At 37.7% G+C, this 26597-nt stretch overlaps 4 pseudogenes across 2 annotated transcripts; 1 reads left to right on the top strand and 3 right to left on the bottom strand.

The window, feature by feature from the left end:
• Positions 1-16755, bottom strand: part of LOC143629013 (F-box/kelch-repeat protein SKIP11-like) — a 33719-nt pseudogene extending 16964 nt beyond the window's left edge.
• Positions 4648-5902, top strand: LOC143629037 (F-box/kelch-repeat protein SKIP11 pseudogene; annotated as a pseudogene).
• Positions 16756-20661: 3906 nt separating the features above from the next.
• Positions 20662-22929, bottom strand: LOC143629014 (F-box/kelch-repeat protein At1g26930 pseudogene; annotated as a pseudogene). Its single transcript, XR_013152860.1, has 2 exons — positions 22030-22929; positions 20662-21832 (listed from the first exon to the last, which is right to left on the bottom strand). The product of XR_013152860.1 is annotated as an F-box/kelch-repeat protein At1g26930 pseudogene (transcript).
• A 266-nt stretch (positions 22930-23195) lies between these two features.
• On the bottom strand, positions 23196-26200 carry LOC143629015 (delta(8)-fatty-acid desaturase pseudogene; annotated as a pseudogene). The gene is made up of 2 exons (XR_013152861.1): positions 26170-26200; positions 23196-24670 (listed from the first exon to the last, which is right to left on the bottom strand). The product of XR_013152861.1 is annotated as a delta(8)-fatty-acid desaturase pseudogene (transcript).
• Between the last annotated feature and the right edge of the window lie 397 nt (positions 26201-26597).

A 26597-nucleotide genomic window follows, 5' to 3' on the forward strand; every position in this document is an offset into this window, starting at 1 on the left:
TCGGTTTATATCCGAAATGTCATAATTATTAGGCTGAGGGGTGTGGGGCTTCAACGGGGGCGCTAGAGCCCCTCCGCTCGCGCCCCCAGGCGCTAACACCACACCACCGGGGCGCTATCGGGGGCGCTAACGGGGCGCTAGCGCGAAAAAACATGCAGGCGTGATGGGGTTAGCGGGAGAAGAGAGTAAAGTTGCATAGGAAGTCGGAAAAGAGCCGTTGATGGTTTTGATTAAATTAAAAAAAAAATATTTTCTTAAACTATAAATATATACCTTTATAAAATATACTTCATTTCACAATTATATACCTTTCCTCCTAAAATCCTCTCAAAACTAACACAAAAAAATGTCGTGGTACTCGTCTGATTCCGACTCCTCCGAAGAGGATGATTTGCTTCTTCATGTAGGGGGAGTTTTGACCGCAACCGTGGTAGATCTCTTGCAAAATCAAGCCCATCAACCTCGAGTCCCGAGAGTTAGAGCACCACCTCGTGATCGTGATCGATCGGGTGCTAACGATACTTTGATTAGGCATTATTTTAACCCTCAACCGGTATAAGAGGAGTCGGATTTTCGAACTCGTTTCCGAATGAGCAGACGATTGTTCATGCGTATAGCAAGTGATTTAGAGGCACGGTATCCCTTTTTTCAACAAAGGGAGGATGCTAGGGGTCTCCCCGGTTTTACTTCTCTTCAAAAATGCACGGCTGCTATCCGTCAATTAGCGTACGGCATCTCGTCGGACGCTTTGGATGAGTATTTACAGATGTCGAAAAGGGTTGCACGTGAATCCCTTCATTTTTTCTGCCAAGGTAAAAAACATTAATTTTAGTTTTTATTAAATATTTATTACATTTTGTAATATATATTATATGTTTATAGATTATTTTATATACGTAGGAGTCATATCGATTTACTCTCGGAGATATCTGCGTAAACCTACAATGTATGACATCTAACGCATATATGAGGTGCACGCAGAAAAACATGGTTTTCCTGGGATGCTAGGTAGCATCGATTGTACGCATGTTGGATGGGCTATGTGTCCAACGGCCTGGCGAGGTCAGTTCCACCGTGGTGATCATGAAGGGCCGACCCTTATGCTTGAGGCGGCGGTGTCACAGGATCTTTGATTTTGGCATGCTTTTTTTGGTGTTGCTGGGTCAAATAACGACCTTAATGTTATCGATCAGTCACATTTGATCAACGACCTTATCGACGGGGTTGAACCACCTCAATCTTTTGTTGCAAATGGAGAACTCTTCAAGTACGGGTACTATCTGGTCGATGGTATTTACAACGAATGGGCTTTGTTAGTTCAAGTTTTTACAGATCCAATCGCCGACAAACGGAAGTATTTTACGAAGAAGCAAGAGTCTACTAGAAAAGATATTGAAAGAGCTTTTGGAGCTCTGAAAAAACAATATTATGTACTGGCGAACCCGATACGTTATTGGACTCGGGAGAGGATAATGGACGTCGTCTACACGTGTCTGATCCTACACAACATGACGTTAGAAGACGAGGGCAAAGCTATCTGCCAAAACTACCAAGGTGACATTCCGCCACAACCGTTCACAATCAGTGATCAACAAAGACTTCATAACATAGCAAATATCAAGAGCCGTGAGATACACGGGAATCTTCGACATGAGTTTGTTGAACATTTGTGGGCGAGGCGACCCGATGATCTTGTATTAGATTAGTGTTAGTATTAAGTATTATTGTTTGTTTAATTTTTAGTATGTTTTTTTTTGTAATTTGAATTTTATATATTAATGTGTTTTTTTTATTAATGTGTGTTTTTTTAATAATTTATGAGTTTTTTTAATAATACGTTGTTTGAATATATTTATAAAAAAATAAAAAAAAAAAATTTTCGCTGGAGCCCCTGTTGGAGCCCCTCCACACTAGGGGCAGGGCTCCAACGGGGGCTCCAACAACCCCCTTATTCAGTTTCTCTATCTGCCACACGTCATAATATTATTGGTTGGAGCCCCCACTAAAGCCCCCCACACCCTCAGCCATAGATACACTCTCTGTAATATCGGAAGTTGGCGGCGGTCACTTTCTCAAAGGACAAAAAAGTTTATGCAATGGTTTCACTCCACGTGTCTTATGCACGTGTCTTATGTGTCTTATGTATCTAGCCCATCTACATATGCGCGTACACCTTAACGGATAAATAAATAAATTCAATCCAAGCCTAGTAATCATGAAACCAATTCAAGCCCCTTCCTAGCAAGCCCAGTAATCATGAAACCAATATAACGGCGGATCCGGTACAAAATATTTTATATCGTATTTCATACAATGTAAAACAAGTAAAATTAAAAACACGATAATAAATAAATTTAACCACATACCTAATAGATTTCTCTTCTTCGATTTTTTAGACTGATATCTTCATTTTCTTTCATGTCATCAACAATATTTGAACTTGGAGTTGGACTGAGATCATTGTTTTTTTGGAATTTTTGTTTTAAAAAGATTGTTAACAAGACTTTATTTTTCCATCTTTCAAGTTTCATAATTTTAAAAGAAACAAAATTTAAATCATAAATCTATAATCAATTTAAATTTTGGGCCTAGAAACGGTATCCACAAACAACCCATGCGGTTATGGATTTGCGAGTAGAAATGTGGTTGTGGGCTGTGATTATGGGCTTTCGGATAGGCCCAAGGTCCATACATTGCGAAGACTATCCATGTCAATAGGCCCACTAGTTTGTGAGTAAATTGTTCCTGCAGGTATTGAAAAAACCCTATTTTCGGGTTATTTTGGGTTTTTCCTGGTATTTTTCGGGTCTTGATTGAATTTTTAAGGGAGTTGCACTTTTTAGGGGTATTTATCGAATATTTTTCAGGTATTGATCGGGTATTTGAAAAAAACCTGGTTTCGGGTATGGAACCGATTTCAGTTTTCGGGTATTACCGGGTACAAATCGGGTCCGGTTGGGTACGGGTTATGGTACTGAAATGCATACCCTATCCATACCCTACGTGTAGGGTCGGGTACAGGTATTAAAAATCATGGTATAATAAAAACCGGTTCCGGGTTTTTTTTCGAGTCTTGTTCTGGGTCCGGGTTTTTTGTGCTCCTCCAGACCCTACTCCGATTAGCACATAATGCCAAGAACATATTCCTAAGAACAGATTTAAGCCCAAGGTCTACTCAAAATAGTTTCCATGTCATTTTCTCTACTTTTGTTCAATATTTTTTTTAATGTTTCAACATATTTTACGAAAACCAAGCTGCTTTCAAAATATAGTATTTTTATGTGTATGCGTTTATATTATTTAATTTTTCAAAAACCTTTTTGTGTTTGAATTATTATAATGGAGCACCAACTTTTTATATTAGAACAAAATTTGAAAGTGTATTGTAAAAAATATAATAATAGGTATCCAATTTTGTCGAATACAAACAAGTGAATCTTTGCGAGACTCACGAGAAATTTACTTTTAATAGAATAATATTCTGTATGGTTTGAATATATTATCACCACTCTCCACTATAAGAAAAATGAATATCTACTGAAAATAACATTATGGCGTAACTCTTTACCTTCCTAACAATGAGATCATAATCAACATGTCTTCCTCTGATAAACTGAAGATCCCTCTCAACGAGATATCGTCAGCAACTAACGAATTTGCTGAAGCAAACATCATTGGAAAGGGTGGATACGGCTTGGTGTATCGAGGCCAATCAGACCAACATGGCATGCTTGCTATAAAGCGGCTGAATCATGTGCACGGACAAGGAGATCATGAATATGGGATGGAGATTTCACTGCTTTCAAAGTATAAACATGAAAACCTTGTCTCTCTTATCGGATTTTGTGGAGAATCTGGCGAGAAGATCCTGGTTTACAAATATGAAGCAAACCAAAGTCTTGACAAGTTTTTGCATAGGAAAGACTTGTCCTGGACTCGTCGTCTTCAGATTTGCCTGGGTGCTGCTCGTGGGTTGAGGTACCTTCATAATGAGATTGGATCTGGACACGGAGTTATCCATCGAGATATCAAGAGTTCGAACATCCTCTTGGATGAAAACTGGAATGCCAAGATTTCAGATTTTGGATTGTCTAAAATAGCTCTTACGAATTCAGCCGATTCGGTCATGTTCACTACTCCTTGTGGAACAATGGGATATGTTGATCCACAAATACTATATGGTTGCGGTATCACGCAAAAATCTGATGTTTATTCTTTCGGGGTTGTATTGTTTGAAGTCTTGTTTGGAAAGCTTGTAGCTGTTCCAGGAAATCTTGGGAACACTCGTTTTACTGTCAAAATGGCCAAAAAGCATTACAAGGAGAAAACATTGCATATGATGATCCATCCTGAGCTTACAGATGAAATGACTTCTGATTCCTTGAGTACGTTCTCAACCATCGCCTATCAATGCTTGAAGAAACGAACATAAGATCGTCCTACAATGAGCTTGGTATTGGAAGCACTAGAGAAAGCTTTGGGTTATCACTTTAAAGTATTCACCTTTATTTATAACTGTCATTTTATCCTATTTAAGTTTAATCATGTTTTATTATTTAATGTTTCAAGTTTTTATTCATTTTTTCGTGCATGAAGTACTCGATGATTCGTTTGACAAAAGGTATTTCATTGTTTCAGGCAGGAATCATGTTGGAGGGTCCATCCTTTGTTGTCTCAGGAGAATTACCAAGTGCTTGTGTAACGGAATTTTTGAATGGAGAAACAACAACCGGGTTGAAAGACTCATGGACGGATATGGATAATTTAGCCATTTCAATTTATGAATCTGTCCCATTATTTAAACAAGAACAAGATGATCAATCACATTCACATGCTAGCTCACTAATTAATCAATTAGGCCGAAAACTCTCCATTGACTGCCTCTTGCAGACTGCCTCTTGCACTGCTCAAGGTCAGATTATGGTTCGATCGTCTCATTGAACCGCACGTTTCGGACCCTGGTTCGCGGTGGTGAGCTTTATAAGCTAAGAAAGTTAAGGGGCATTAGAGAACATTGGGTTTATATTTCATGTAATCCTTCAGAATGGGAGGCTTTTGACCCAAGCCGCCGCAGGTGGATGCGCCTGCCTAGCATGGACTGCAGCGAATGCTTCATGTACTCACATAAACAAGCTTTAGCTGTAGGCACTGAGCTGCTGCTGTTTGGTAGAGACAGAGTCGACGCGCATGAAGTGTATAAATATAGTATCTTAACCAACTCATGGTCACCTGGTTCGAAGACCAATGCACCTAGATATCGGTTTGGGTCAGCAAGTCTTGGTGAGTTAGCTATTGCAGCTGGTGGGTGCGGTCCATCAGGCAACACGTTGAGCTCGGCTGAGCTTTATAATTCGGAGACTGAGACTTGGGTTACCTTACCCAACATGAATAAACCAAGAAAAATGTGTTCAGGGGTATTTATGGAGTCTAAGTTTTATGTAATTGGTGGATTAGGCGAAGACAATAATGAGCTGACTTGTGGGGAAATTTATGATTTGGAAGCGGGTACTTGGACTGAGATTCCAAATATGTTTCCAGTGTTAACTGGTGCAGGGGGTGAAAATGCACCTGCGACGACCAAAGCACCGCCTTTATTGGCGGTTGTGAAGAATGAATTGTATGTAGTTGATTACGAACAACAAGAAGTCAAGAAATATGATAAGCGTCGAAATATTTGGGTCAGAGTGTGTGGCTGCCAAAAATAGCACACCCTATGAAGGGATGGGGGCTTGCTTTTCAGGCCTGTGGTGATAAGCTCATTTTTATTGCTAACCCCCAGGTTTCTTCTGAGGGGATAACGGAATTTAACTCTTGGGTACCCGATGAAAGCCGGCGTCAATGGAACTTGCTTGCTAGAAGGCGTTATGGTTTTGTTTATAATTGCGTGGTGATCGGATGTTGAGATGCTAAACAAATTTAAACAGATTCCCTTCTGAACTAAATCTTGGCAGTTTTGTTAATTTTTTCATGTTTTTATTGGTTGCTTGCTTATTAAAACTAAACTAATCTCATGGCGGGTTTTATTCACGTTATATGCCAAACTAGAAACACCACGTCAATAGACAGGTATGAAAGCTAGAGGTGCAAGTTATCTCCCTAGTCGAAAGCTAGCATCAAAATATTTAGTGGTCTTTAAAGGACTTCAAAATGGTACTGGTCATGTTTAATTTTAAAACATGAAAGCTTGATCCTAGCCAGTGAACAAAGTATTGAAAAGAGTACAATGGCACTTCATATTATTGGAATATAGTATTTCGGGTTTTAGTGAATCCAACGGGCCCTAATTATCTTTATATATTGTAACTCTATTGAATCGGGTCCGTGGACTTGACACTAAAACCCTAGATACTATATTCCAATACATTTTATATTTACCCTTTCTAACGCAAAACATTTTCCAGTTCTGTTGCTTAAAGCATGGCCATAACCACTTGGAAGATGGCGTTCGATTTCTACAACAAAACAGACGTTAATATATTACATAACTAGTTAGAGCCTGTGTATCACATATGGGTATTGCTAAGAACATGCCAACCTGTATCATGAGGAGGCAACGGTGTTTTTTGACAAGGGATTGCGTGAGGCGATCGAGGACATTGTAGTTTGTGGAGGTCCTTTCTTTGGAGACCTCCAATGGCGACTTGCTTCCTTACCCATTAAGAATGGGGGTTTGGGGTTGTATTCGGCAGTAGAGGCTTCCTCTTATGCGTTTGTGGCCTCGAGAGCCCAATCGTGGGTGCTTCAGGATCACATTTTGCGAGACAGTGGTATATGTGGGATGGATTCTGATTATTCTTGTGCTCTGGCTTGTCTTCGTGATATGATTCCAAGCTTCGATTTTAGCAGTTTCTCTAACAAAGAGACCGCCCCCTCTAAAGCCCAGCATGCATTGGCGAGCACTCTTTTTAGTAAAATTGTTCACGACATGGAGTCATACTTTAACATGACAAGCAGACAAAAAGCCATTTTTGAGTGTCTACAAGCACCACATGCTCAAGATTTTCTTCTTGCTATCCCTATAGATGGGTTAGGCCAGCATATGTCTCCAGCGGAGTATCGTAGTATCCTTAAGTATCGCCTTTTGATTCCTCTATTTCCGGTTGATGAGATATGTCCTGTTTGTCGTAAAGCGTGTTTAGACTCATATGGGGAGCACGCGGTGCACTGTAAAGAGCTCCCGGGGTTCAAGTACCTACACGATCTGGTTAGGGATGTGCTCTTTGATATATTCAGGCGAGCTGGAATTTCTGTTAAGAAAGAAGCACCTGTGAATTTCCTGACTGACCCGTCGGATGGAAGATCATCTCTTCTACCGGATGACATTTTGGTGTTTGGATGGATAGGAGGGAAACACGTGTGTGTGGATTTAACAGGGGTTTCTCCTTTGGTGGGCTTAGGGAGTAGTGGTTTCGCGGTCGGTCAAGCCGCATTAAAAGCTGCTTCAGGTAAGGTGGCAAAACATGAAAAGGCGTGTCTTGACAACCAACATGTATTTATTCCTTTTGCTTTTGACAATTTTGGTTTCCTCGCGCCTGAAGCTGTGGAGCTACTTACCCGTGTTCAGCGGGTCATGCATAGTAATGTTATGACTCCAAGATCAGCAAATATAGTTTTTAAAAGATTGGATTTTGCGATTCAAAAAGGAGTAGCGGCGCAGCTTGTTGCCCGCTTGCCTTCTGTTTCGATGTAATCCAATAAACAATCATATATATAGATGTATAACTATGACCTAAAAAAAATATTATACATAATACTTAAATTTAGTTATATTTGTGGGGAAACCTACTGTTTAGGTGATAAATTCCAGCTAATCTTCATTCCCACCTATTATATTTTCAATGTAACTCCTCGCTTAGGGTACATGATGCCTCTGGAACTCACCAAGAGCGTTGCCCTCGACCCCGCTAGGGATGCTACTCCTCGGAATCCCCTAGTTACTAGGGGGCGTCGCCTCCTTAAACCATGGAGTTAGACATGCTTGAAAGGAGCATAATCTTTTACAATATGTACTCTAAATCTCTTACTTTTAACAATGTATATACTGATTTCTCTTTGAACTGAAGTAAATCCAACCAAACTAATGTGGTCTGGATGACATTTATAAAAATCGTAATTACGTTTGTTAAATGACTCGTCAGAGTGGAATGGTGTGTGGAATCTAACAAGAACCAGAAATTTTTACAAAAAGCATATCGTCACTTAATGAACCTGAACAAGACACATATATTTGAGGGTTGACATGAACACGATTCATGTAACCCGCAAATTTTTAGTTTAGTTTTTTACATGTTGCGCCCTGCTTGCGGTGCACGCATATAATGTATATATGTGTGAACCCTCGGGTTGGCAAAAATGAAATTTCACTAATTTTGACGTTATTTTACTAATCTCGTGAAAATAACGTTAAAAGTGGTGGAAGGTTAATTAGACATCATGTGGTGGTGTTGATAGCCGAAAGACAAGGGTACGGTGTCCCTATGATTGATTATTATGTGCCTTATGTCTAAGGTTGGATGCAAAACTACTATTGAGCCAGGGGTCTCACCTCAAGCAGCCTCTCTATTCCTATGGGGTAGAGGTAAGATTGTCTACATCTTACCCTCCTCAGACCCTACCATAACTTTGTTATTGATGGAATATACTGAGTACGATGATAATGATGATGATTTTTAACATATTAATAGTTTAAAGTTTGAAATTCTAAGTTTACATTATCTTAAGCACGTGTGTTTAAACTGTATGCCTCTTAATTTTTAGACTAAACAATCTTCATATAAAAACAAAAAAAAGTAACTATATAGTTCAAAAATTACATAGCAAAATATGAAATAAAAAAAAAATAACAATACAAAAAAGCAGAAACCGGAGTATATATAGTCGTTATAGAACTCCAAAGCTCCATTTGTAAACTTACAATATAAACAAACATCTGATCACAATTAGAAAACCATTTCCTATAATGTAGAGAGTATTCAAGAATTGATCAAACAAAATCATAATGTTCTGATATTAAATTTATTTAAAATCATTTTGTGTATAGAACGCAGAGGTTAAGATCCCATCACCACACAATTATAAACAAAGCCACTCGAACGCTTTCTAGCAAGTAGGTTCCATTGTGGTTGGCTTTCATCGGGTACCCAAGAATGCAATTCTATTATATTAGAACCCCAAGGGTTACCAACAAAAATGAGCTGATCAGCACAGGCCTGAAAACCATATCCCCATCCGTTCGTAGGGTCCTACATTGGTATCAGAGCCACATGATTTTAAGAAGTTTCCCATATGTCAAGCGGTGCAAATTCCGGTGGAGTAAAAAAGTCGACAGGGCCAAGGTGTGGCGACAGGCTGACAGGTGTTTTCAACCAGGGTGATTCGGTTGATGAGGATTCTTTCAAGAGTGAACCGGGCATGACAATGGATGAGACTGCGAGGAAGGGCAAGGGTGTTGCCTGTGATGCGGGTGAGAAGTCATTAGGGTTCAAGAGGAAAGAACGGTTACCGGAATGTTAAGTTTGGGGAAGATTAAGAAGGTTCAAAGATCAAGATCATTGTATTCGATCACCAATCAAGAATTCAGTGGCGGTTACTGGGGTTCTTGAAGAACCAAAACCGAGTGGCGAGGTTCGCTGCGAGTCTTGTACATCAAACAGTTTTGGTGTTAGGGCGAAACAAAAAAGGAGAATAGGATGGCTGTGATAGTTCGATGACGGTTATAATGGGTTCTAGGTTTAACGAGTCGGGTGTGACTTGTTGTGGCGGCTACAGTGAGATCTGCAAGAAAAAAAATGCAGTGGCAGTGGGACTGGGAACGACGAAGTTTCGTTCGTTGGAACCGAATCAGAGTAGGCAGAGGCATACTCGGTGGTCATCGATGAAAGCCAAAATACGACAACGGTGTGGCGACATCAAAAGCGGTAGGAGGCTGCGGGTATTGATGCGCAGGGGATGTGTTTGGATTCAGGTTTGGGAAATAGATCATCATTGAGGGTGGTTGGAATCCCGGTGTTTTGTCCAAATAACGCAAGAGGCATCCAAAGGGCTGTTAGAATCCAAAGGTATTAGAAACACAAGAACACAATGGTTCGGGGGGTGACCGAGTGGCGTTCGGTCTTTTAATCAATGGCAGTAGCACTTCCACTGCAATCTAACCGGGGAGAACCGAAGTTCGGCATGAGGCTGAAGAGAATCCGATCAAAGAGCGTTTCGGTCGAGGGTTGCACAAGGTGTTCGCAAGGAAAGCGAAGAGTGAGAAGGAAGGCCATTTACAGAACCATTAAGATACAAGACAAGAAGGATCAAGACCAAGTGAAGAAGACTCAAACTTGGATCAACAATTAGGGGGGTGAATGTTGGCCTTAATTGTATGATCAAGTTTGATTAAATGTTGCGGGGCAATTTTGTAATTAGTACAAAGTATAATTTAGGATGCTTTATGCAACATTTTTAAGCTAGGGGGTCTTGATGTAAATATTAGGCGGTTATAAAGTTAGTTATATAACTACCAAGTAGTTATACAACCGCCATGGTAGTTATAACCGCCATAAGGAAAACTACAAATAGATGTTCGATGTAAACATTTGTATCGTATCTTGTTCGATCAATAAAGTTTGTGTTTCGTGTTAATCCCTTGTTGTTGTTATTCTTTGTTATGTTCTTGATTGTTAATTGAATCGTGATCTCCTGGTCCTACACTCTGACCCAAAGATTTCGACGCTCATCATATTTTCTAACTTCCTGTTCTTCAAAACAAGCTGCATATAATTCATTATTCACAACCGCCAATGAAGGCGGTGGTTTGGCGGCTGCAGGTGCATTTTGAATCCGTGGGAACATATTTGGAATCCCGGTCCACCTACCTGCTTTCGAATCATAAACTTCCCCACAAGTCCACTATTCATTATCGTAGCCTATTCCACCAATAACATAAAATTTTGATTCCATAAATACCCCTGCACACATTTTTCTTGGTTTATTCATGTTAGGCAAGGTAACCAAAGCCTCGAAATCTGCATTATAAAGCTCAGCCGAACTCAAGATGTTGCCTGGTGGACATCACCCACCAGCTACAAAAGCTATCTCACCAAGACTTGCGGACCCAAACAGACATCTAGATGTATTGGGGATCAAACTACATGACCATGAGTGAGTTATAATACTATATTTGGACACATAATAATCATGTGAGTTTACTTCTCTATCGAAAACCAACAGCTCAGTGCCTACTACTAAAGATTCTCTATCTGAGTATGTGAAAACTTCGTTGCTGAACATGGGAGGCAGGTGCATCCATGACGTGTGCGAATATATATATAAAATTTGAATAAAAGTTTCACACAAATCGGGTTTTAAAAATGGTTTTCACCAACAACCAAACCACACACGAAAGGCAAGTGTACCTATCGTTTGTAGCAAAGTATCGGTAAGAACCGAGTGTCAATCCATGGACACGGCTATCTTTTGATACTAAATCTTTGTAATTAATTTAACCAAACCAACAATCCAAATAATTTCTTTTCAAGTAACTAAACTAGCATACAACAATGACAAAGCAAATTAAATACAACTAATAATCAATGCAAACAAGGCTACTTAGACTATGCATCCTCTCAACTTAGTGACAAAATAGCAATGATAATGACAAACATCATGTATTAAGCACCAACATTAAATTCCAATCAAGACAACCTAATACTAGCAACAAAACAACCTGATGGGTTTTCAACAAGTTAATAACCATAGATTAGTAAGTTTGTCAAAACTACCTAATCTCATAATCAAAGGAAAGCTAGAATGAAAACAACAAACTAACCACCTAAAATCATGTAAAATAGACAAGTTCAAGAACACTAGTTAAACACATGAGTCTTTTAATTAGCAAAATATGAACCAAGAATTATGGCCTTAATCCCTAGCAAATATTAACCAACTCAAAGAATCATATTATCACCATACAATTTTCCAATATCAAGTGATAGGTTTCATGCTTGTTAAAATTCATAACCAAGTTAATTTTCACTAGTCATTCCTAACTTAGTGATATAAACAAAGTATGCATACACAAACTAAGTTCATAAACAAATACTTAACACATAGTTTTCCAACATATTATGGCTAAGCATCTATCAAACTAACAAGACTAGGAATTAAAACAAGCATTCAACCATCAAACTCTATTCAAGAACATATCATAAACTTGAAGAATACCAACTTGCCAAAATCATGCATAGATAAAATATCACATAAGTAGGAGTTTCAACATAATCTAAGTAGTAAAAGTATTAGCCCATAAGGCTTAATACAACAACCAAAATCAAAATAGCCTTACAAAGCATTGTTAGAAACAAGAAATTGCAAACTAAGATGAATGATGAATGCTACTTGCAAGGATGATCATACAAGATGGAAGCCTTGAATTCTCCCAAGCAAACACACAATAATTTTCCAGAAATTTTAGAGAATTCCCCTAAGGCTCCACACTTGAAATGGGGGTAGTGGAGGTATATTTAAGCTTCTGGACGTCTGGCACGGGCTCGTGCACGGGCATGCACGGTCGTGCGTATAAGTGGAAAGTCAACACCCTGCTTTAGCCTGACCAAAACGTCAGATTTCTTTGTTCTGGCACGGTCATCGGCACGGGCCCGCACGGCCGTGCAGATCCTGCACGGGCATCCGCACGACCATGCACGGTCGTGCACCTTTGAATTTGCGGTACTGACTCTGGCAGTAAATGGAGAGGTCTTGACCTAACCGTCTAATTAATGAGATAGAATGTAACTGATCAACTTGTTCTTAGTTATTTAATGGACCCTCCAACATGGTATCTGTCTGAAACAACAAAATACCTTTTGTCAAACAAATCGTCGATTTCATGAAGGAAAAAAAATTAGTTAAAAGGCCATTTACTTGTGTAAACAGAACCTGAGGTAAATAATGTGCGGAACAAAAAACACAAAGAAGAACATTATACAATCTTTGCATAGATTAAAATCACAATTTTGGATAAAGAATGTGGCCGTCCTATCAAAGTATTAAGGTCAGACAGGGGAGGAAAATTCTGTTCACAAGAGTTTAATGAGTATTGTGAGCAAGCTAGAATCAAAAGAGAACTGATCATTCCTTACACGCACAACACAATGGTGTTGTGGAAAAGAAAAACAGGACTGTAATGAATTTAGCGTGCAACATGCTTAAAGAACGTGAACTTCCCAATGCCCAATGGGCAGATGCAGTAGCTACAGGTGTGTATGCTATTAATAGGTCACCTACCAAATCTCTAGTTAATTTGACTCCCTTTGAAGCTTGGTTTGGTGAGAAACCCTCTATTAATAACATTAAAATATTTGGTTGTGTTGCATATGGACTTGTCCCATCACAGATGAGAAGAAAATTGGATACAAGTCTGAAAAGAATATTTTTCTTGGTTACTCAAACCAAAGAAGTGGATATAGACTCTACAATCCCAACATTATGAAATTCTCGAAAAAAGGAGAAGGAGATGTGGTTTTCTTAGAAGATGCCAAGTGGGGTTGGAGTGGAGATAAAACCCATGTAAGTCAACCACACCTCACCTACTCCTACATCTCACCAAACTAAACCCAGTGATCAATCACCATCAAACTATATTCCTAACACTACCACATCCTCACAAACTACTACTACTACTACTCACCAACCTAACTCTGTATCGGGCCCCTCCAAACGTATTTCTAAACCCCCTACTTGGCTCAATGATTATACAACTGGAGAAGGTTATCTGATGAAGGAGATATGCTATCTTGTCAGTTTGCTCTCAATGCAACTGATCCTCTTACATATATGAGGAACTTCAGGCCATTGAAAAAAATCAAATGTGTGAACTTGTCAAGCTTCCACCTGGTAAGAATGCTGTTGGTGTAAAATGGTTGTTCAGAACAAAATATGGAGCTGATGGAGATGTTGTACATTCGACACAAGGCCATATTAGTAGCCAAGGGTTACTCGCAACAATATGGTGTTGATTTTCAGGAGACCTCTTCTTTAGTAGCTCGATTTGAAACTATACGACTAATTCTGGTGGTTGCTGCTCATATGAGATGGAATATTCATCAGCTAGATGTTAAGTCTGCCTTTCTGAATTGCGACTTGACCGAGGAAATCTATGTTGAACAACCCGAAGGTTTTGTTGTTAAGCATAAAACTGATATGGTACATAAGTTGAATAAGGCGTTATACATGTTGAAACAGGCTCCGAGAGCCTGGTATGGCAAAATTGATGGTTACTTTGTTGAACACGGATATAAAAGGAGTCTTAATGAGCCCACTCTATATGTTAAAAGAAACAACCTAAATGATATTATCTATGTCTGCTTATATGTTGATGATATCATTTGTACCTCATCAAGTGAGATGTTATGATTAGTGATTTCAAGTTTGATATGCAACAGTTTTTTGAAATGATAGATATGGGCATGCTCAAGTACTTCTTGGGTCTTGAAGAAAAATAGACGAGTAAAGGGATTCATGTATGTCAAGAACACTATGTCACAAGTTGTTAACACGGTTTGGGATGAAAAGATGCAATGAAGAATGTACTCTAATGAATTGTAATGAGAAACTTATGCTTGATGATGGGACAGATAAAGTGAATGAAGAAAACTACAAAATTCTGGTTGGAGGTCTTATTTACTTTGACACATTCAAGGCCTGGTTTGGCACATGATGTTAGTATTGTCTCAAGGTTCATGCAAGCACCTTCTAAAATACATCTGGGTGCTGCTCGTAGAATCCTCAGGTATGTGGCCAATACTGCAAGCTTTGGAACCTGGTACACGAAATTTAACAAGGTAAAATTGTTTGGGTTTAGTGATAGTGATTGGACAGGAAGCATTGATGATAGAAAAGTTTATCTGCCTACCGTTTCTCTTTTGGTAGTAGGGTAATTACATGAAGTTCTAAAAAGCAACTCATAGTAGCCTTTTCAAGTATTGAAGCTGAATATATTTCAACTACTAGTGCTATGTGTGAAGCTATTTCGTTAAGAAGGATTCTTGAAGATCTTGGGCTCAAACCAGAAGAACCAACTGTGGTCCACTGTGACAATAAATCAGTAATTAATTTGTCCAAAAACCCCCATCCTACATAGTAGATCTAAACACATTGTGCTCAAGTATCATTTTATTAGAGAGATGGTTACTCAAGGTCAAGTCAGTCTTGAGTTTTGCAGTACACACAATCAGCCAACAGATGCTTTGACTAAGGCGCACTTTTAAGAGAAAAATTTGTTTACTTCAGACACAAGATGAGAGTAGTGAAATTTGAATCAAGGGAGGATATTGAATAATAATTCAAACTTATGTGGAATGACTCTTTGGATAATGCACGTGCAGTTTGTTTTTACTTTTGAATACTATCCAACGGACTTATGGTTATGGCTGCCTAGTCTTTAGGGTTGTCCTAGTTTATCATACTTTTTCTGCTTGTTTATCTTTTTTTCTTGTATTCAGTTATTCACTTTTCAATAATATCAAAAACCTAAGAGCCTTCCCAATCAACTATCTATTTATTTACTATGATTGCTTGCTCTTTGAGTTCTTTTACCAACACCTGCAACCAACACACCCTGACCTAAACATTTCGACGCTTATCATATTTTCTGACTTCTTGTTCTTCATAACAAGCTGTATATAATTCATTCTTCACAACCGCCAATGACGGAGGTGGTTTGGGGGATGCAGGTGCATTTTGAACCCGTGGAAACATATTTGGAATCTCGGTCTAGGTACCCGCTTTCAAATCATAAACTTCCCCACAAGTCAGTTGTTCATTAACGTAGCGTATTCCACCGATAACATAAAATTTTAATTCCATAAATACCCATGCACACATTTTTCTTAGTTTATTCATGTAGGCAAGGTAACCCAAGTCTCGAAATCTACATTATAAAGCTCACAGGAACTCAAGATGTTGCTTGAGAACCGCACCAACCGGCCCCAATAGCTATCTCATCAAGACTTGCAAACCCGAATAGACATCTAGGTTTATTGGGTATCGAACAATGCGACCATGAGTGAGTTAAGATAATGCATTTTTGCACATTATAATAATGTGTGTAATTTACGTCTCTATCGAAAACCAGCAACTCAGTGCCTACTCCTAAAGATTCTCTATCTAAGTATGAGAAACCTTTGCCATAGAACATAGTAGGCAGGTGCATCCACCTACGGTGGATCGGATCAAAAGCCTCCCATTCTGAAGGATTACATGAAGTATAAGCCCAATGTTCTCTAATACCTATTAACCTTCTTATCTTATAAAGCTCACCACTGCGAACCAAGGTCCGAAACGTGCGGTTCAGTGAGGCGATCGATCCGTAATCTGACCTAGAGCATCGCAAAAGGCAGTAAATGGAGAGGTCTCGACGTAGCCGACTAATTAATGAGCTAGAATGTGACTAATCAACTTGTTCTTGGTTATTTAATGGACCCTCCAACATGGTATCTGTCTGAAATAACAAAATACCTTTTGTCAAACAAATCGTCTCCTTCATCAAGGAAAAGAAATTAGTTAAAAGATTGTGTACTTGTGTAAACAAAACCAGATGTAAATAATGTGCAGAATAAAAAATACAAAGAAGAACAACATACAATCTTTGCATAGATTAAAATGACAATTTTGGATAAAGGGGTATATCTTAAGTGATAACCCAAAGCTTTCTCTAGTGCTTCTACGACCAAGCTCATTGTCGGACGCTCTTTTGTTCGTCTCTTCAAGCATTGATAGACAATGTGTAACACCCCGGTTTAAGTGGAAGCGTCTGAGTGTGACGCACAGATTGCTCAAAACACGTGTGACACTATTAAGTGACAATATTATCATTAATTAATTTCAACATCAAGTACACAAGTTGTAACAAGAAATACAAGAAAATTATATGAACAACTAAGAGCTTGTCTATTTATTATTATAACCTAAGTTCTAGTGTCTTCTCCTTGTCTCATCCTCTAATGACTGTACATGTAGCATATATAAAAAATAAAGTCAACTAATTAAATAGTTGGTGAATTCACACAAATTTTGATATATATAAAAACCCACTTGAGTTGTGAAAACCCGCGAAAACCCTATGTAACATCGTCTTTTTTTTTGTTACATGTAATATATGTTGTAACATTTAATACAAAACATCGAAACATTAAAAAAAATTGTTTTGCTATTTTTTAACATTTTTTTACTAATTTTTTTATATGTTTTTAGGAAAAAGAAAAAGTTATATTTATGTTAACATTTTTTATTAACTTTAATTGTGGACCACAAGATTTAATCTTTAATTAAAAACATGTGGTTGAGAATGAGTTTTTAAAATTTTCACAACTCAAGTGAGTTTTTATTTTTAACCTAACCATCATGCAATTACATAAGACATGTGTAAATCAAGCAAGTAAGGCCATTTCTAGTTTGTAACAACCAACGTATTTGGATAATCGCGCAAGTAAGGTCCTTTCCGGTTGGTAACAACCAACATACCCAGAACAGGGGTCCCTTTTCCACTCATAACAAAATGGTCCTGAGTGCAAAGGGGGCGTATGATCATACTTATTGAGGATACCACGTGCAAGTAAATTTTAAGCAAATAATCAAGTAAACACACAAGTCCATGATATGAATTGTAGTTTGTAAATGAATAAGTAAACAATTGACTCGATAGGATATATATATGCTACCTCCAAAGAGTGTAAAAGCATTAAAAAATGGGGTATGAGAAACTCACCTTGAAATTAAAGATAAATTTGAAATCAAAACCGAAAGCGCGCTAAAGAAATTGAAGTGATCGAACTTCACGAACTATAATTTAAAAATACAAAATTAAAATCTAACTAGCGGAATTATAAAGGTTAAGTAATTTGGTTTTAGGAATTTTGTATTATTTTAATATATATATATATATATATATATATATATATATTATTTTAAGGCATTTTGTATTATAATATTGTTTTTTAAGCTTTAACGTAAATTTTAACGATTTAATATTTTTTAATTACTAATTTATTAATATGAGAATTATAATTTTAATGGAACAAGGATTTTTATCAGTCTAATTTTATCTTGAAATAACTATTTTAGCTTATTATAAAGTTAACGAATATGATATATATGAAGTGTCATTGTATTCTTTTCATTACTTAGATAACTTGCACTAGCTAGGGGTGTCGATCATGTTGGGTTGGCAGGTTGCATGTATATGCAACCCAAACTCGACCCATATTGTCACACCCCAACCTAAGGACAGAATATGCCGGGGCACGACATAATTTGTATCATAGCTCAAAGACACTAATATAGATACAAAGTGTTAATATCTAAATTATTTATTCAAATCATCGAACACGAGAGTTTCACAACAAAATAACTCAAAAACAATTACGTAATACTAAACAAATAAATTGTTCTTTATTTCAATAAAATCTAAAGTCCAACCAAGTCTTGCATCTTCAATAATCCCAAATAGCTACCTGCGACATGCGTAAAAATAGATATATTTTGTCAACATAGAGTGGAACAAGTAATCACAATTTTAGATATATATAATAATAAAAATGTCAATTCTTTGCAATATCATGCATTACTTCAACGGGCATAACATAAATGAAGTTCATTTGGCCACAATCAATGGCTACTAAAACAAAATAAATACAAATAATGGTGTCGTTTGGTCATGATCCATCGAGCACGATCTATGGCTACTAAGACGGTGTATGATCATACTATGAGGATGAAGATGAAGATGAAGATGAGATGCTAACCAACCATAAAACTATAAACACAAAATCAAGTAGCGTTTAACAACTAATCGAGCAATATCACAATATGCAAATAATGGAACTGAGTTTGATAATATAAATGAGTAAATAAATAAACTTGGGTTTTGTGTACGCATAAACCCCCAAAACAAAATAGAGAAAAAAGGGGAGTGTGATTACTCACCTTAGAATGGTAGGCGAGTTAAATAAGATAAGGATGTGGAATAAGCGAGCTGAACCAACTCAATAAAATAAATCTGAAATTTTCACAGATGATAATATAATTAAAAACGAGTATTTTTCAACTGGAATCGCGTGAAAACTCCATATGATTGTCAAGTTATGATAAAAAAAATATTTAAGCGAGCTGAGACGGGTCAGAATCCGAAAAGTGAATTCAGGGTCGGGTTCTGGTCCGTCACACATAAATTGTAAAAACAACGCTAAAACTCCTTTGGAGCGAAAGCTAATTTTGACCAGAAGATGTAATAATTGAAAATCCTCAATTTTAATACTTATAAGAACCCTAACCAAGTCAAAACAAAATTGAATAATTAAATCGAATCAATAGATGAAATTATTTGAGGGATTGTGTTTAAAATGTGAAAACAAATAACTTTCATGCTTACAACTTACTCGGAAACATGAGAAAGACGATGATCAACCAAAACAGTTAACTTTTTTAAGTCAAACCTTGAAGTACTTGTAAACTAACAACCAAAAACCGGAAATAAGAGTAATTTGAGGTGGGGTAAACATTGAGCAGAGGTTAGAGGTCCTTTATATAGCCTTAATTCAACTTATTGCCTAAGAATTCGTCATAATTGTGTATTAATTGTAATATGGTCAAAAATGGAATAAATCAAGAAATTGACAAAATTAACTCATTTTTTTGTTCCTTACTCCAAGGAATCAAGGGAATGTGCTTTGGTATGATGCCAAGGCATATTCCATTTGTTCTATAACGAAGATACACGAAATCGGGTTACCAAATTAACGAAACTAACACAAAACAAAAAGGAAAATTGATTGCTGATCTGACGCCCAGTCACGTATCGCGACCGGTTTAAAGAATCCCCGTCGCGTAGCGCGATGAGTGGGAAAATCCAAATTTGTTTTTTTATAATTTCAGCCCCTAGACTTTATTTAATTGCAATTATGGCATAAAATACACGAAATTGAATTTGTAAAATATCCCAAAAATATAAGTGAACATAATTTGATAAAATTTAACGCAAGCGAACATAAATGAAAATATGCAAATTTTGCGGGTCAGCTTTTCGGATTTGAAAAATAGCAAATGTTACACATTATTATTCGTGCCAAAGATTTCAACCCTAACTCGGATGCACATTAATTCGGGTCGACCCAAACACGACCTGTTTAACTCATTCATAAACAAAAAGTTAAAAGCAAAATTGATATAATATAGAGTCGATAGAGTAAATAAGTAATATTAATATATTTTTTTTAAATTATTAAAGATAATAAAGAAAAAACACAATGAAAATGTAATTATAAAAGCTTCTTTTAAATACTTAAAACGTAAAACGGGATAACGGGTCAACCATAACGTGAACCATTTTTTTAAGCCGGTTGTGTTAGTTGACCCGAACCCAACCACCCGCGTTTTTTAAACGGGTCGTGTTAGTCGACCTAAAACCTTTTTTTTATTTTTTGTGTCGGACGTGTTAACAATTGTTGCCCCTACCTCTAGCCTTCATACCCACTTGAGTGACGCAATGTTTCTAATTCAGCCTATGCGTACCTCTAGCCTTCATACCCGCTTGAGTGACGCAATGTTTCTAATTCAGCCTATGCGAAACGCTGGCCTAATTTCCTAGTTTAACTTTAATAAGAAATCAAACAACCAAAACAAAATAAAAATTTTGAGAAAAACTGCCAAGATTTAGTTCAGAAAACAAGGAACCTGTTTCAACTTGTTTAGCATCTCAGCATCCCATCACTGCGCAACTATAAACAAAACCACTCGAACGCTTTCTAGCAAGCAGGTTCCATTGCGGCTGGCTTTCATCGGGTACCCAAGAATGCAATTCTATTATATTAGAACCCCAGGGGTTACCAACAAAAATGAGCTGATCACCACAGGCCTGAAAACCATGTCCCCATCCGTTCATAGGGTGTGCTATTTTCGGCAGCCGACACACTCTGACCCAAACATTTTGATGCTTATCATATTTTCTGACTTCTTGTTCTTCAAAACAAGCTGCATATAATTCATTCTTCACAACCGCCAATGAAGGAGGTGGTTTGGCGGCTGCAGGTGCATTTTGAACCCGTGGGAACATATTTGGAATCGCGGTCCACCTACCCGCTTTCAAATCATAAACTTCCCCACAAGTCCACTGTTCATTATCGTAGCCTATTCCACCAATAACATAAAATTTTGATTCCATAAATACCCCTGCACACATTTTTCTTGGTTTATTCATGCTAGGCAAGGTAACCCAAGTCTCGGAATCTGCATTATAAAGCTCAGCCGAACACAAGATGTTGCCTGATGGACCGCACCCACCGGCTACAATAGCTATCTCACCAAGACTTGCGGACCCGAACAGACATCTATGTGTATTGGGGATCGAACTACATGACCATGAGTGAGTTATAATACTATATTTGTACACATAATAATCATGTGAGTTTACGTCTCTATCGAAAACCAGCAGCTCAGTGCCTACTGCTAAAGATTCTCTATCTGAGTATGTGAAAACTTCGTTGCTGAACATGGGAGGCAGGTGCATCCACCTACGGTGGATCGGGTCAAACGCCTCCCATTCCGAAGGATTACATGAAATATAAACCCAATGTTCTCTAACACCTATTAACTTTCTTATCTTATAAAGCTCACCACTGTGAACCAAGGTCCGAAACGCGCGGTTCAGTGAGGCGATCGAACCGTAATCTGACCTCAAGCAGCACGAGAGGCAGTAAATGGAGACGTCTTGACCTAACCGTCTAATTAATGAGCTAGAATGTGACTGATCAACTTGTTCTTGGTTATTTAATGGACCCTCCAACATGGTATCTGTCTGAAACAACAAAATACGTTTTGTCAAACAAATCGTCGATTTCATAAAGGAAAAAAAAAACTAATTAAAAGATCGTTTACTTGTTCTGTTGTAAACAGAACCTGAGGTAAAAAACTGTGCAGAACAAAAAACACAAAGAAGAACAATATACAATCTTTGCATAGTTTAAAATGACAGTTTTGGATAAAGGAGTATACCCTTAAGTGATAACCCAAAGCTTTCTCTAGTGCTTCTACGATCAAGCTCATTGTGGGGCGATCTTCTGTTCGTCTCTTCAAGCATTGATAGGCAATGGTTGAGAACGTACTCAAGGAATCGGAAGTCATTTCATTTGTAAGTTCAGGAAGGATCATCATATGCAATGTTTTCTCCTTGTAATGCTTTTGGGCCATTTTGACAGTAAAACGATCACCACCAAGATTTCCCGGAACAGCTACAAGCTTTCCAAACAAGACTTCAAATAACACAACCCCGAAAGAATAAACATCAGATTTTTGCGTGATACCGCAACCATATAGTATCTGTGGATCAACATATCCCATTGTTCCACAAGGAGTAGTGAACATGACTGACTCGGCCGAATTTGTAAGAGCTAATTTAGACAATCCAAAATCTGAAATCTTGGCATTCCAGTTTTCATCCAAGAGGATGTTAGAACTCTTGATATCACGGTGGATAACTCCGTATCCAGATCCAGTCTCGTTATGAAGGTACCTTAACCCACGGGCAGTGCCCAGGCAAATCTGAAGACGACGAATCCAGGAAAAGTCCTTCCTATGCAAAAACTTGTCAAGACTCTGATTTGCTTCATATTTGTAAACCAGGATCTTCTCGCCAGCTTCTCCACAAAATCCGATAAGAGAGACAAGGTTTTCGTGTTTATATTTTGAAAGCAGTGAAATCTCCATTCCATATTCATGGACTCCTTGTCCGTACTGCCTATTCAGCCGCTTTATGGCGAGCATGCCATGCTGTTCTGATTGGCCTTGGTACACTAAGCCGTATCCACCCTTTCCAATGATGTTTGCTTCAGCAAATTCGTTAGTTGCCGACGATATCTCTTTGAGAGGAATCTTCAGTTTATTAGAGGAAGACATTGATTTTTAAAAAACAGGGAAAGTGTTATGCACTAATAATGTTGGTTCTGAGTTGACATGCACTTTCCTATAGTGGATATAATAATATATTAACATTAACACCAATGAAGATTAATATTAGTATTGCAGCTATATAATTGTCTTATGTATTGCAGTTAAAAGATATTAAGTAGACATGTTTATGTGGTTGTATTGAATAGTCCTCAATAATATTGAACTTAAATATTACCATCATCTTATATTGAATAGTCCTCAATAATATTGAACTAAAACCATATCTAGAAATCAATTCCCTGAAACAGATTACAACAATATGACAAAAAACAAATTTACAAATAGTAAACAAATAACAAAATCTCACTGCTCAAAGCCTATTACAAGAAGTAAAAATCTCAAAACTTAACTTAACCATGAGTGTTAAAAGCCTCCCAAAGTAGATTCTGCGGAGCCGGGTTAGTAAGGTCACGCGCCTGTAGAGCCGCTGTCCTAAGCGTCTTCAACGTCATTACATTTGCGTCGTAAAACGACAAACTCAAGTAAGGTAAATCATGTTTCTTGCATAGTTCCTTAACAATAGGAGAAATAGACCTCAAGTGACACCGTGGCAACCTAGGAAACAAGTGATGCTCAAGTTGAAACTGTAAGCCACCGAAAAACCAATCCATCCATGAAGAACAAGCGATATCGATGGTCCCACTCGTTTGTTTCTCAAACCAATTGTTACCCTTTGGCGGGCCCACGTAAACGTTCGCAGCAAAATGGTTTAATGTAAACTGAACATGTTGAATACCCGTAACACAAAAGCTAACCAACACAAACGCCACGCGTTCGGGCCAGTTTGGTAACTGAGAAACAAGTAACGGAAACCATGTCCAGAAAATTAACGTGCCGAGTATGTTTAAACCTCTGTCAGGAATCTTTCGTTTCGAAAGCAGCAAAAGGATTGTTTGTAAATAAAGGTTGACCCGAGCAACACACATGATCGGGTAATACGAATAATGTTGGTAGCTTACGAAGAACCGAGCCAACGGGTCAAAAGTCAACTGTCTACCGTAGAAAACCGAAGTCAACGAGTTAAAAAGCTTTGAAGAAACCGCTAGCATCGGTAAATGCTGCAGATCGGGATCATAATCGAGACTATTGCAAGCAATGTGATGCGCGTTATGTGTCCATTTCCACCACGCAATACTAATCCCGGTTACACAATTCCCGATAAAGATTCCCGCAAATTTGTTCCACCCGCGGGTCGCCATCATCTGGTAATGACCCGCGTCATGACCCAAGTAAGCGATTTGCATCCATGCTAATCCCAAAATCGCCCCCGAAAGCATATGAATCCAAAAGCTTTCGGTATATAACACGCCATACACACAAGCCGAAAGCAGTAAAGACACGAAACAAAGCGAGTAAATAACACCGTGACCCTTCTTCTCAAACATCCCGGCTTTCGCAAACTCGGAAGCGAGTTTCCTGTAGTCTCTAGAAACTTCTGAAACTTGGTAATCTTTTAAGTGATACCCGGTAAACAGTTTGTCTAAATGCTTCCATGCTGTACCAGGATGAAATGCGATAAATGCATCGGTTACATCCTGACCTGCAAGATTAAGCAACGGGATATCGCCACCCGGATGCTCTTTAGCCCATTCGGTCACATTGTAAACTTTGCCCAAAATTGAGATCCAAAGGTCACTAGGATTATTATGCTTCTTCAACTCTTCTGATGTTATATACTTTTTACCATCTGCAAAAAAAATAAAACTTTTATGTCAAAACAAATCTTTAAAAACTTATGAAACTAATTGGTCTATCAAATGCCTCCTCTAATGCTCATAAGTCAAGAAAAGAGGTGTGTCTAGTGGGTCCATTACACTAATTAAAAGCTAAGACAAAAATTAATATTTGTTTCCTTAAACTAATGAAGAAAGTTAAAGATAATATATATTCAAAAGATATCGTAATTAAATGCTAAAATGACGCGTCTTTAGATATTTTTGCAGGCATGAAGGTCAAGCCGGACAAGATCAATTACTAAAGAACAAAGCAACAAGAATAAATCAAGCTTTGAAAAATGACTCTTTCAGATTTGGTACTAATCTCAAATTTCAACAAGTAGTGTTCTTTAGGTAACTCTTGGTTCTATTAATTTTTGACTAGTCAATCTAGGTGCATCATGCTATTAAAACCACTATGCCCCACTGATTCACATGACACTATGAGAATTAAAACACCATCAATTTATCGTAATTACGTTTTTTTTAAGACTAATGTTACTCTGGCCTTACTAACTCCTAAATTGTACTATGATCTACTCTTTGCCTGGGACCAAACTCACGGGCGCAGCTTCTTGGGGACCGGGGGGGGGCGTCATTGCCGTTTTTCGATTAATAGCGTAAGTTTCACAATTTTTCCTGAAGATTTTTATAGGTATTAAGCGCGGTCACCCCATATGTATTTTTCCAAATGGCTAACAGTCACCACTGATTTTTTTTATATATAATACCCATCGTTTGATTTTTTTTATAAAACCTCGCAGTTTTTATAAACAAAGTTACAAAATAGCAGTCGAATAGTAAAAGGGCTTTGTTTTATAAAACTTAAAATTGAAGGGGCTATTTGATCCGAATTGAACCGAATCACTGACACAAACGGAATCATCAACCGGAAAATTTTTGGGTATGTGATTCGGTTACCCCATGACTAAGTCCAAGCTTCACCACTGCCCGGACTCAGCCCTCCCACATAAGACATACACACAATGACCAGCTGGTCTTTGTAATCTATAATCAATATCAATGTTCATTGGTTATATAGATTACAGAGACCAGCTGAGTTGGTATTGAAGGTTTAAAACATATTTACAATTAGTTATGTTTTAAACCTTCGATACCAGCTAATTAAGAGGCAAGGCACTGTCTTAACCAACCAGGGTGGGTAAATGTGTTGAGTCTGTTAGGAAAAAAACAAATTTAAATTTAGAATTAATTTAGTAAATGCTGAAATCAATCAACTTTAATGGCGAAATCAATATAACTAATTACTCTTTATTTAATTAAAAACTTTACAAAACAACTTTTTTTTCCTCAGATCCAGATTGGTAACAGAAAGTGCAACAACCAGATCTCGGATCCTTAACAAATACCGAATTCAGTTATAACAGAATCAACACACACACGCAAAGATTCACATTTCCAAAATGCATTTAAAATCAAAATGAATATAATAACAATAATAATAATTTACCTTCAACGACCGGAGTAGAAAAACGAACCATAGCCGATGAGGAGAGAATTATTAATATGTTTGAACAATCTTAACTTTGCAATGGAGAAGACTATATAGGAGGAGAAGACTATGTGGGTGAGAACTGATCAACGGTGGGCATCGAAGGGTCCGCGTAATGCAGAGGATAACTACTCCTCTGCAACGATATTGCCTGTACCCTTGCATCATATAAAACAGCACATTGTTTGCCCATTATTATTAAGTATTAAATATATTAGTATTAGATATTAAACTTTTAAATATATAATTGTTGTAAACTATAACATAAAAGAAGGAGACGTAGAAGAAAGAGAGAGATTTCATTAATAAGATGTGTCTTAATAGAATGCATATACAGGAGAAGGTAACTTGGAGAAAAAGTTTGATCTATATTAGGTATTGATAAC

The sequence above is a fragment of the Bidens hawaiensis genome, unplaced genomic scaffold (assembly GCF_021521415.1).
Source record: "Bidens hawaiensis isolate Kalapana, Puna unplaced genomic scaffold, B.hawaiensis_p1.1 tig00005142_1, whole genome shotgun sequence".
Classification (NCBI taxonomy): Eukaryota; Viridiplantae; Streptophyta; class Magnoliopsida; order Asterales; family Asteraceae; genus Bidens; species Bidens hawaiensis.